We start from the raw sequence: 13,053 nt of genomic DNA on the forward strand, positions 1-13,053 counted from the left end.
CAGAACCATACACGAAGGCAGAATAATAATCACATCAGATACATTACAAGCGGCCAAAGTATGAGCGGAGTTCTTTCTTACTGAAATTATTGACATTTTTGTATTTGTTCAAAGTGAATGGTAGGTTATGAATTACCGACTGATGCTTATAGAGTGTTCTGAAGTATGGAATTGACCATATCTCATGATTTCTTGCGTTCGCATTAATGCGACGACGCTCTAAGGAGGCTAATTGCTTATGTAGTTCCAAGCTAATTCTGAAATGGATGGCCTAAGGAATCGTAGAAACGCCTAATTGCATATTTACCTTAATTACGCTAATGAGATTTAATTATTTATTTTACGGCACATCATCCAATCTACGAATTATAGCCGCTGAGTTCGCAACGCGTATCCACTTGGAACGAATTCTCAGGACTGTACCAGTTTCGAGATAATAATTTTCAAAGTGCCCCACGAAATGCATGGGCGTTCCAGTTAACTTTTTGAGGAAAACGTCGTTTTATGCATTGAACCACAAAAGTAACTGGCCTTAGCGCTAGAATAATGCAGTAGTATCGACACTGGTAATAGTGCAATCGCAAAAGCGGTAACATGGAAATGGTTTGAGGAGCGGTTCTTTGTATAGTTTATTTTTCCTCACGCGGAAACAATGTTCGTTTTTGTGGAAAAGAAAAAAAATTTGCGTACCTTGCACTGGCGGCGCAATGCTAAAGAGACAGCGGAGCTGATGGGCACCTAGCTAGTCCTGGCTTTTGGGCTAAAACTAAGCACTGTCAAGTCATACCCAGCATTCCGCAGAATTTATGTATTATTGATTGATTATTGATTAGCTATTGATTGGCTATCGATTGTCTATCGCAAGATATTGGCCACATATTTGGGCTATAGGATAAACACTACCAAGTCATCCCCAGCATTTTCTAGAATTTATTGATTATTGATGGATTATCGACTAGGTTTTGATTGGCTATCAATTGCCTATCGATGACTGAATAAGTTTAAGTAGTCCGCACCATTCTTAGCTAGACTTATCCAGGCTCAGCTTCGCTAGTTCACAGGTATATGCGCCATTTCGCGTGGACCCTTTCTGCACTGCTGCCAGAATCGGCCCACATTTTGGATGCAGCATACACATTAGGCCCGGCTGAAACTGCTTCGCTGTTAAAAATGAGAACTTAATCTGTTTTACTATTTTCTTTGATAAGATATACAGTCATCTGATAAGATATACAGTCAAGAGAGTGGTGTGGGTTGGAGAACGGGGATAACCGATATTCTAGTTGACATTAGAGAGTTTTGGAATAGGGGCCCCAAACAGCTTTGCGGGTGTTAGCGTTAGGGCATGCAAGAGTGAAAAGTTTTAGAATAGGGCTTTGTTTTTGCGAATAGCGTCTTGCGCTTGCAGCGCCACTACGGTGTCAAAGAAAAACTATTATAAATATTAAAAGAAACTATACCATTTTATGATAGGAAGAGTAATTTTGAGTTTCGTGGTTTTGCGTTTAATTACATTTGAGAGGTTATTCTATTAGCTGCAAGCGATTTGTTGCACTTAATTTTGAGTAACCAATTTGACGTGCCTTCACCAGCGAAGCTAATACACGTTAGGCCTACGAACCATGAAATCGACAAACAAATTTGGAATCATCGGCGTCCAATGAATCAATTTTATTACACACGTTAGTTGAGAGAAAGCGATAAACGCAGTCACTTCTGCTAGATTACGAACTTCACGCGTTACCACGAATCAAGCTGAGTTTGGTACTCGGAGAGCCGTCGCTTCGATGGATGCCGCCATGTTTGTTGACGCAAAGCTTTTGGGGCTGCTTTTGGGGCTCCCGCTGAATCGGTGAAATAGCGTGCCCAATGCAAAACCAAAACGCAGTTAGCGTCTCGCGCATGCGCAGTGGTGTCGACGCTATTTCCTTGGGTCCCCAAAGCGTTTGGGGCCCATATTCTAAAACTCTCTATAAAGTGGAAAAAATGGAGCTTGGCAGGCCATATGTAATTCGTAGGAAGGATAACCGGTGGACCATTAGATATACAGAATTGCTGCCAAGAGAAGGGAAGAGCAGTCGAGGACGGCAGAAAATTAGGTGGGGCGATAAAGTCAGGAAATTCACAGGTGCATCAGTTAGCGCAAGACAGGGTTAATTGGAGATCGCAGGGAGAGGCCTGCATTGGACATAAATATAGGCTGATGACGACGATGACAGTCATCTTGCACCTGTCACTTCAGCTTGGCACAGAATGCACTGAACCATGCAATGCATAACGGTCGCGTGTGCTCGAAAGCCTACTTAGGCCCTTTAATGAGTGGGCCCGAGTCTGGCCCGGGTTCATGGCTTCAAACCCGAGTCTGGCCCAGGCCCGCAGCCTCAAGCCCGAGCCAGGCCCGGGCCCGGGTATTTCAGCCCGGGCCCGGCCTGAGCTCGCGGAAAAACGCTTCGGACGGCCCGGGCTCGTGCAGAGCTCTAAATTGTGCGATAATACTATAACACGTTTTCGCAACATCCGGTTTTAGCAAGCCACCCCCTCAAACTTATTGTAAAGACCTATGAGGTCAAAAAATTAGTGCGGATCCCACACCGTGGTGAAATGGTCTAAGGGAAGCTTTCATGAGCCAACAAGGCAAAATGGCGGGTTACGATGAGAGAGCCGTTCCACAGTTCAGTGACGAACGCGTTCCTTAGCCGCCTCGTTGGGCAAGCGAAATTTTTATTCAGCATGTGAGGAAGAAGACCGTATTTGCCACAAAATTGTAAAAGTGACGACACCGCTTTCTGGATTATCCCTTCGGACGGCCAACGCGCAGCACGTCGAGCCATCCCGTGGTTGCACCGCTCGTGTCGTCATTCAGCAGGTTCTCTATGTCATCGAATTCATCGTGTTGCTGTCATGTTCGCACGACGTCCTATTAGGATGGGACTTTCTCTCCACACATCATGCGATCATCGACTGCGCCCGCGCCGAAATTGAGCTGTTTCCGTTTTCTCCAGATATTATCCATGCCAACGAGGACTCTTGTCGCAAAATCACCGTTTCAGAAGATACCATTATACATGCCTGGTCTTCTGCTCTTGTCAGTGTATCTTGAGCCTCTGTAGATGCCGGCACAGTACTCTTCACGCCCTCTGAACTTCTAGTTCGCCGCCGATCACTACCACTAACGTTCACTGTTCTCGAGTTCATCACTGGCGTCTCTCTGATGTGGGTGTCAAACCCGTCGGCCGAACCAATTACTTTACGCCGCCGTGAAAGCCTTGGGAGAGCAGAGTCACTGGCTTCACCTTCAATCTTTGGCGCAATGGACGACTCCGCTTATCTTGCCGCACTCGAAGAATCGCCTCCTCAGTCGCTGCCGCGTTCTTTTACGCCGTCTATTGCCAGTGACCTTACGACGACGCAGCGAGCCGAACTTCTTCACTTGGTCCAAGGCTTCTCTTCCTCTTTTGACTGTCAAGCAACGTCACTTGGCCGCACAACGACTGTTTCGCACACTATCGACACGGGAAGCCGTGCACCCATTCGGCAGCGTCCGTACCGAGTATCGGCGAGCGAAAGACGCATTACCGATGACCAGGTGAACGATATGCTCAAACACGGTGTGATCCGGCCTTCTAGTAGTCCCTGGGCATCACCAGTCGTCCTGGTTCAAAAAAAAGATGACACCATACGATTTTGCGTTGGTTATCGAAGGCTTAACAATATTACTCGAAGGGATGTTTACCCGTTGCCACATATAGACGACGCACTTGACTGTTTGCAAGAAGCGGAGTTCTTTTCTTCCTTAGACTTCCGCTCTGGCTACTGGCAGGTGCCCATGGCCGACGCTGACTGTCCAAAAACCGTGTTTGTAACACCAGATGGCTTGTACCAATTCACTGTGATGCCGTTTGGTCTCTGAAACGCACCCGCCACCTTTGAACGCATGATGGACGGCATCCTGCGCGGCCTGAAGTCGCATACTTGTCTCTGCTACCGCGATGACGTTGTCGTGTTTTCTCCAGATTTTCCGACCCATCTTCGCCGTTTACATCAAGTTCTGACCTGTCTCCGGAATGCTGGTCTCCAGCTTAACTTAAAGAAGTGCCTATTTGCAGCTAGAAAACTGACTATACTAGGCCACAATGTCTCCAAAGAAGGCATTCTTCCCGACTCTGCTAAACTTCGTGCCGTATCCGAATTCCCAAAGCCCACTAACTTGAAAGCACTACGGAGCTTCATTGGACTATGCTCCTATTTTCGACGATTCCTTCGCAATTTCGCTACTGTGATCGCACCCCTCAACCAACTTCTCCAAGGCGACAACGCACTTTCTAATTGGTCGGAAGCCTCTGAGGAAGCGTTTACCACTCTTCGCCGCCTACTTACGTCGCCGCCAATCTTGCGCCATTTTGACCCAAGCGTACCTACAGAACTTCACAATGACGCCAGTGGTGTAGGCCTTGGTGCCGTGCTTGCACAACGTAAGAACACTAATGCCGAATACGGGGTCGCTTATGCCAGTCGTGCCCTTACAAAACCTGAGGTCAATTACACAGTCTCCGAAAAAGAGTGCTTGGCCATCATATGGGCACTTCAAAAATTTCGCCCATATCTCTACGGTCGACCCTTTGACGTTGTGACGGAACATCACGCTGTTTGCTGGTTATCTAACCTCGAAGACCCGTCGGGTCGCCTCGCTCGTTGGGCCCTCCGCCTCCAGGAATACGATATCCGTGTCCACTCTGACGCCGATGCCCTCTCGCGCTTCCCAGTTACTTCAGACGCCAGTACTCCTACCGACAGTCATGATATCTCCCCACTTGACATTATGGACATGGCCTCGGAGCAACGAAAAGACCCATGGATCGTCACGATATTCGATATTTTGTCCAACCCTCGGGTGGCTTCGGCAACTCGAGCGTTACGCCGACAGGCCGAGCATTTCGCCATCCTCGACGGACTTTTATATCGCCGCAACTACCACAATGACGGCCGCGCATGGCTCTTAGTCGTGCGCTGCCACCTTCGCAACGATTTATGCTCCGCTTTTCACTCCGACTCCCAGTGTGATCACGGCGGAGTGTCGAAGACCTACACACGGCTCCGCCTACGCTACTATTGGCGCGGCATGTACACCTTCATCCGCAAATACGTACGCTCCTGCATTGCCTGCCAGCGACGCAAATGTGTCTCGCACCTCTCCAGCGCACCTCTCCAGCCAATTCCCTGCCCAGCTCACCCATTTGACCGTGTCGGCATTGATTTATACAGGCCTCTTCCATCTACTGGCGCTGGCAACCGATGGATTGTCGTCGCCGTAGATCATTTGACACGATATGCTGAAACCGCCGCCTTAGCTGCCGCATCAGCAAAAGACGTCGCCTCGTTCATTCTACACAACTTTGTTCTCCGCCATGGCGCACCTCGTGAACTGCTGAGCGATCGGGGTCGCGTATTCCTCTCGGACGTGCTGCAGTCACTCCTATCGGAATGCCAAATGATTCACCGCACAACTACCGCTTATCACCCACAGACGAATGGCTTAACTGAACGATTCAACAGAACTCTTGGTGACATGCTATCAATATATGTAGCGTCCGACCATTCCAACTGGGATGCTGTACTTCCCTTTGTCACATACGCATATAACACTGCTTCCCAAGCCACCACCGGGTTCTCACCATTCTTTCTGCTTTACGGCCGCCAGCCCTCCAGCACCTTTGGTACGGCTCTCCCGTACCGGCCGGACCCTGCCGACTGCTCACCTGTTGCTACGGTCGCTCAGCACGCCGAGAAATGCCGACAACTTGCCCGTTCGTTGACGTCTGCTCAACCGTGTCGCCAAAAACAGCGTCATGACCTCAAACCACCTCCTCACCCTTTCGCCATCGACTCCCTCGTGAGGCTTTGGGTCCCGCCTATTTCTGCTCCTGGTCTTTCCTCAAAGCTCCTTCCCAAGTACCACGGGCCCTACCGCGTGGTTGCGCAAACATCACCAGTTAATTATGTGGTTGAACCCGTGTCGCCATCTTCTGATCTCCGTCGTCGTGGGCGAGAGACTGTACACAATGACCGGCTCAAGCCACACTTCGATCCACTGCACTCTCCCTAGGTCGCCAGGATGGCTACTCTTCCATAACGGGGGGTGATTGTGAGGAAGAAGATCGGCACGCTCAACAGCCCCGCTGCCATCGTTGGCTCGTACCCAGTTCGCTAACTGGCTACGCCCTACCTGCTGGTGCTGCGTTTCTTGCTGCCGCTGTACGACCCAAATAAACCCCCCTTTACAAGCAGTAAAAGGTTTTGAATCACAAGTTACGATGTGTTCGACCCTGCAGAAACGTTCCAAAGTGCCACAGTATACGACGAGAGATGCGTAGCGAATTTGCTCGTGTTCTTGTGCCCAAACACTGGTTCATACCCGCAGCGTATTTCAGTTATGCACGCGTCCTGTAACTCCTATCTTCATCGTCATCTACTATGAATGCAAGCAGATTTTTTTTCAAGCGTTATTCGCAAAGCGTTGGTTCCACGATGAAAATTTAAAGGCAGTTTTATTCCGCCTTCCCAGGCATGTGTCTATGGCATTCTGGAATGAAGACGCATCTCCAAAGCTACACTCCCATAATAAAGATGTTTATTCTCTCTCTCTCGTCATGGTCCAATGGTTAGAGCAACGGACTTCGGTGTTAGGAGAACCGCGTTCGAAACCAACCATCGAACACGTAATCATATAACTGTATTGGTTTTCTACGAACGTGTCAAGGTCACCTTCAAGGTCACATAAACTTCCAGAAAGAGACATGCAACATGAAAGTGCGCAAAAGATTAAAAAAAAGCTATCGCTAAAGAAAGGTATCCGAAACCGCGAGGTAGAATCAGGCATATTGGCCGACACATATGCTCAATTAGGCCAATAAGTCTATGTTGTCACTACTTCGACTCTCCTGTGACCACCTCTTAGAGCGCCAGGATAGCTCATGCTCATTCCGCTTGGGCAAGTGTAATAAAGAAGAGGAGGAGAGCCTAGGTGCAAGCCGGGTCGCCATCGTGAGCACAATGAGCTAGTTTTTCATTTTCATTGTCGTCGCTGATGTATTCACGACAAAAACGAGGGATAATAACCAATGAAATTTTCGAAAATTTATTCTGAATAAAGATAAGCATGCAGAGGACGCCACTAAATGGGCAGGGCAAGCTCGCTCTGATTACGGTATCTGCGCAATGTTTATAAAACTTGGAACGAAAGTAAGGTAAAAGTTATCGATTACTTTTGAGTAATTCCTCAAATATTTTCACGGCCATTAGTTGGTAACGGTAAACAATTACATTTCTGAATGAAGTAATTGTAATTGCAAACGGTTACTTTTTTTTTCGTGGTGTACAAATCTGGAAGCGGTACAAGGTAAATCGGCAAATGAGTCCTACTTTTCGAAAATGCCATTTAGTGTCGGTGGGAGAAATATGTCCCACTAAACGGCTTGGTGTAGTCAAGCGAAGCTTCTGAACTATTTCTGAGCACCTTATTTACTCAAACCGCGCTAAAAAAATTCAAGAGCGTTGTGAAAAAATATGCGTCGTCCTGGAATATGGGTTACCAACAAAACATTTTACTTTAGCAGTGTTACATCTGAAGTTCACCAAGGTGCCGGCTTATGACGCCTACAATATTTATTTATAATAATGATTTGCCGTGTAATATTGCAGCAAAAGTAACACATTTTGGCGATGATTGCGTCATCTATAATGCCATCGATGATGCTGAGGACTGCATTAAACTGCAAAACGACAGCAACAGTGTCGCAACATGGTGCAGCAAATGGCAGATGACACTCAACCTCACGAAATGCAAGTATCTCTAGTTTACCCAATAGCGCACCATTTTTCGCCACACATACTACATAGATTCACGTCCTATGAGCATATCGCGCTTACCGCTTTATATCGTCACTTTCATGGGTCAGCCATATTGACACCATTTTTCAAAGGCCTCGCGAACCTTTGGATATCTTAAACGCACTCTAAAATATACAACATCCTACTTAATGAAAAAAAAACGCCATATCAGACATACGTTAGATCAAAACCTTGGTACACATCTTGCATCTGGCATCCCTCAAAAGCAAGAATACCTAGCTGATATCAAAGCCATCTAAAACCGCAAAGCGCGCTTCATCCCCTTATATATATATATATATATATATATATATATATATAGTATTCAAAGCGTACCAGCATGACCGAGTTAAAGCAGTTTGCCTCCCTCCTAAACCTTGCATCTCGCCGAGTCACATCGCGTCTCTGTCTCCGGTATTCATCTGGCTACTATCCCATATAACGAAGTGCATTGCTAGAGGCGCATAAGAGGGTGGGTTCCCGCTTAAATCAGTCATCCGCTTGCAAGTATAGACGGACACACTTCAGCACTAAACTAAAACAAATTCTGGGGTTTTATGTGCCAAAACCACCATATGATTATGAGGCACGCCGTAGTGGGGGATCTCAGGTTAATTTTGACCACCTGGTTTTCTTTAACATGCACCCAATAATGGTACAAGGGTATTTTTGCATTTCGTCCCCATCGAAATGTGGCCGCCGCGGCGGGGATTCGATCCCGTGACGTCTGGCTTAACAGCGCCACACGAAAGCCACTACGTCCCCACGGCGGGTAGCTCTAAACTTGCATTTTCCCCCCTCATGCAATAAAGCATTTTAACGCCCTACAAGATGACATATCCTCATGCACTGACCGCGTAGCTTTCCGCGATAAGCTAACGCAGCATTATTTCATAACCTTGCTTTCCATTCTTCGCAGCCTCCGTTATTCCACCCACGTGAAGCGAATGTTAACCAAATGTAGTTTTTCCTTGAATTCTGTTTTATTTGATTATTTAGTTTTTAACCTGGCCATTTTTTTTACTTCTTTCTGTTTTTATTCATTTGCTGATTGTCATGTGAGACACCAGTGCATTCCTTTCACGAGCTTTTTTTGTTTTGCTTTTCCTTTTTTGTTGCTCTGTAGCCATGTTAACCACCAATGTACATTTGCGTCCCTTGTCGACTGTAACCGCTATCCATCGCAAGGAGCGTCCGGCGTAGCGTATGTATGGCGTGGGATTAAGTTTCCGAGTAGTCCGAGGCCAGTTGTGCGTTCCAGACTAATCGAAATTAGCCAGAGCTGAGGCTACGACACCCCGATAAGCAGTGTTCCCAGTTTCATTCCTACGTGGGCGCGCGCCGCCGAGCATGCTCAGACTATGTAATCGGGTCACACTTCTTGGTTGATACCACTATTGGCCAATAGCAGCAGTTGAAGCTAAACATTTCAACAGAATTACAGGTAATTCTGTCGAAATGTTTAGCTTCAAGTCTATACGTGCAGACTTCGGACAAGAGGCAGTGCAACTTGCAAAGAACTATATCATAGCCCTGAAAGGCATCTCCACCTTCAAGACCCACTTAGACTTCACCCGGAAATGCAAAGACCAAAACATCGTTCCACGAAGTCTCCAGCTGCGCCAACCTATCAACACAGTGGAAGGCCGGGACATCATCAACAAGGCTCAGCAAAGACTGGTGACAGCGCGGATACACGAGTGCCGCACAGTGATTAGGAAGAAAGAAGTCGACGCGTTCTTCGCCAGAAGACAGCTCGAACACAAGGTACCCCATATTTTTTTCATCAATTGATTTGTTTGCGAAGACCATTGCGTCCTCAGAGGAAAAGAAACACCGCGAAACGCAGAAGAAAAAGCTCTCTTCTTTAATCAAGCAAACCGAAAAACCAGGAGTGTTGGACAGGCACACAGTAACGAATTTATCACCGAGAAAACTCACAACAGAAGAGACTTCAGTCCTGGAAAAAGGTCATAAATTCAACGTCACCACAGATAACCTCCCCCTGCCCAAGATTGTCGCCGCCCTCGAGAGCGGCATCCAGCAGCTGGACCTTAAAGTACGGGAGCCGCACAGAATAAAAGCAAAAGGCATAATAAGGTGCAATAACAACCGCCGAAGAGAAAGAAACTTGTCGTCTGACGAATTAAGAGCGCTGCGATTACTGAGGGAAGATGGCGACATTGTAATTCTACCAGCGGGGGCAACTCAACCGTTGTGTTAAACATGCAGGACTACGAGGAAAAGGCGTCCACCTTCCTTAACAGCCAAGACTACGAAAAATTAAAAAAGGACCCCACCACAAGGACCCAATCAGTACTGAATAAGACGCTGGTCGAAATTTTCCGAAACCACCCAAATTCTCGAAATCTTTATCTAAAATTAATGTGCAGGAACGGGTCCGCACCAGCCTTTTACGGCTTGCCAAAACTCCATAAACCCGGAATCCCCTTACGGCCAATCGTAGACTTTTCATGCTCCCCACTTCGATCACTATCCACATACTTGCACCAGATTTTATCACCGCTCACCGGAAGGACAGCATCCCACGTGCGCAACCCCGAAAACTTCATCAAGCTCATATCAAATGTACGCCTCGAAGATGATGAATGCTTTGTCTCTTTTGATGTGATCTCTTTGTTCACCAGAGTACCCATTCAGTTAGCTATATCCGCAACAAAGGATGCCCTGGAACGCGACGACACACTCGACGAGAGAACCCCCTTGAATGTAGACGAGATGTGCCGCCTTCTCGAGCTATGCCTATCAAATACCTACTTCACCTTCCGAGGCAGCTACTACAAGCTGGCGAAAGGAACTCCCATGGGGGCCACAATTTCCGTCACCATCGCTAACCTAACTATGGAAAATATCGAAGACAGAGCTCTGAGTACTTTCTCCCCGAAGCCAAAAGTTTTCCTCAGGTACATGGATGATTGCTTCTGTATCGTGAAGGAGTCGCAAGTCGAAAACCTGCAGAGCCATTTAAATTCCATAGACCCGGATATACAGTTCCCGTCGGAGCGCGAACAAAACGGATCGCTATCATTGCTAGATGTACAAGTTACACGAACCAACGGCAATCTAAAATTCTCAGTCTACCGAAAACCAACCCACACAGGCCGCTACCTACACTTCTCATCCAACCATCCGGCAAACCACAAGGCATCGGTCGGAAATTCTTTATTGAAAAGAGTCGAAACTCATTGCACATTGGAATCAGATCAAAAGAAAGAAAGGAGAATGGTTCTCAACGAACTCAAAAGGAACGGCTATACAACGAAATTCATTCGAAAAACAACCCGACAACAAAAAAGAAAAAACAAACTACGAGACCTCCAACCGTTGACTCCCCCTCGACCACAGAAACAAGTGTCCATCCCATACGTCAAAGGTACCAGCGAAGCTCTCAGCCGAATATTGAAAAAAGAAGGTCTCAAAGTCGCGCATAAACCGATGAACACTTTGAATATCCTCATTCCTAAACCAAAAGACCGTCCACCAAAAGAAAAAGCTCAAGGCGGCGTCTATAAAATCAGCTGTGCCGACTGTCCGGCGTCGTACATCAGGGAAACCAAAAATCTAAAAGAAAGAATCAGACAACATGAAAACGACGTCAGAACATTCAACCGAATACGCAGCGCCGTCGCCGAACATTCCGAAGAAGCCGACCACAAGATTTCTTTCCAAGAAACCCAAATCCTTCAAACAGAGACAAACTGGCGAAAAAGGCTGCTACTCGAGTCTCGGCACATTCAGAACACGGCAGGTAATATAAACCGCGTGAAGGGCATTCTTCTTTTTTTGTATGTTCATGGCCTTGCAGACGTGATGAAGGGAAGAAAGGACCCCCCGCTCTAGGTCAGCAACACCAAAACAACTCGCCCCCCCCCCCCCCCCCCCCTGTCCCTCGTCAACGCATTCCCGCGACTAAAGGGCGCCCAGCATCGGTCAACCCAGCCGACCAGCGACGCCGAAGCCCCCCCCCCCCCCCACCACCTATTCTGTCTGTCTAGAACAGGTTCCCTGCCTAGACCTCCGCACCTTACGCTCTCTCCCCCTTCCTCTCCTTTGTTACAACGGACCTTTTAAAAGCGGCACACCGCCACCTCCGAAGAATACCCCCTGAAGAAGGAGCCGAATTGGTTCCGAAACGTCGGGCTAGTAAATTTCCTTACTTGGTTGGAGTCAATCTCTAAGTCTTAATAGCAGCAGTGTATGGTAACCTGCTATATGAGGAAATATGGCAGCCACGAAAACGGCGAGTAAAAAGCTCGTGCTTAAAAGAGAGTGTCTGAGAAAAAGGTTACTTCACGCTCCGCTTGTGAGCCCCTCGAGCCGCGCACGAATGCAAACTTTGCTGAGATGTTCACAGCAGCGTATTCCGTTCGCGGAAATGCGTTTTTTTTAAATTCACCTTTAAAGGTGAAATAAAAGAAATTAAATGAAACTACATGAGGGGAAGGAAAGTAAGCAGGTATATCACGAAGGCGATGAGAAGGCTTTCTTGGTAGCTCTTCATATTTTTTCTCTAGCGCTATATTTGACGCTGTCAGAAAGAGCACACAGACCAAACTGAACTAAGGTCGTGCGTGGCTGACTGCCTCACAGTTACGGAAGGAGAAAAGGCGAAGAAAAGCTAAGAAGAAATTTTCAGTGTTCAGACACTACTAATGTTCACTTATATAGCCACAGACCGTCATATCTTATATAATTACCTTTAAAAAGTGCAAGAGAATGCAAAAACTTCTGCAAAGGTCTCAGGATCTTTGGATAGTGGTTTGTCGTCTAAGCAGCCGATAATAGCTTTAATGTATGTCGTACTCATCTGAAAGGCTGGCAGTGACACAGTAGGCGCTCTGTAGTTCGGTCAGACCCGCGACATTTGCGGTTTGTGAAAGTTTAAAAACTTTTTAAAACCATCGAAAACTTATTGATGAGCACGTCACGTCTCATACAGAATACTTTATGATAGGCATTGTCAAGCAATAATTGCATACATACCTAGACGGATCACTGCACACGGAGATTCAAACTGAGTTACTGATCCTTTTCTTCGCTGCAATACAATATTAAAATCACATTGAAGCTGTGAACAAAACGTGTAAGCGAACCCAGAACCAGTGAAAGACCAGTTAAGAACCAGTGAAAGACCAGTGAAGAACC

This window comes from Dermacentor silvarum, chromosome 2 (genome assembly GCF_013339745.2).
Source record: "Dermacentor silvarum isolate Dsil-2018 chromosome 2, BIME_Dsil_1.4, whole genome shotgun sequence".
NCBI lineage: Eukaryota > Metazoa > Arthropoda > Arachnida > Ixodida > Ixodidae > Dermacentor > Dermacentor silvarum.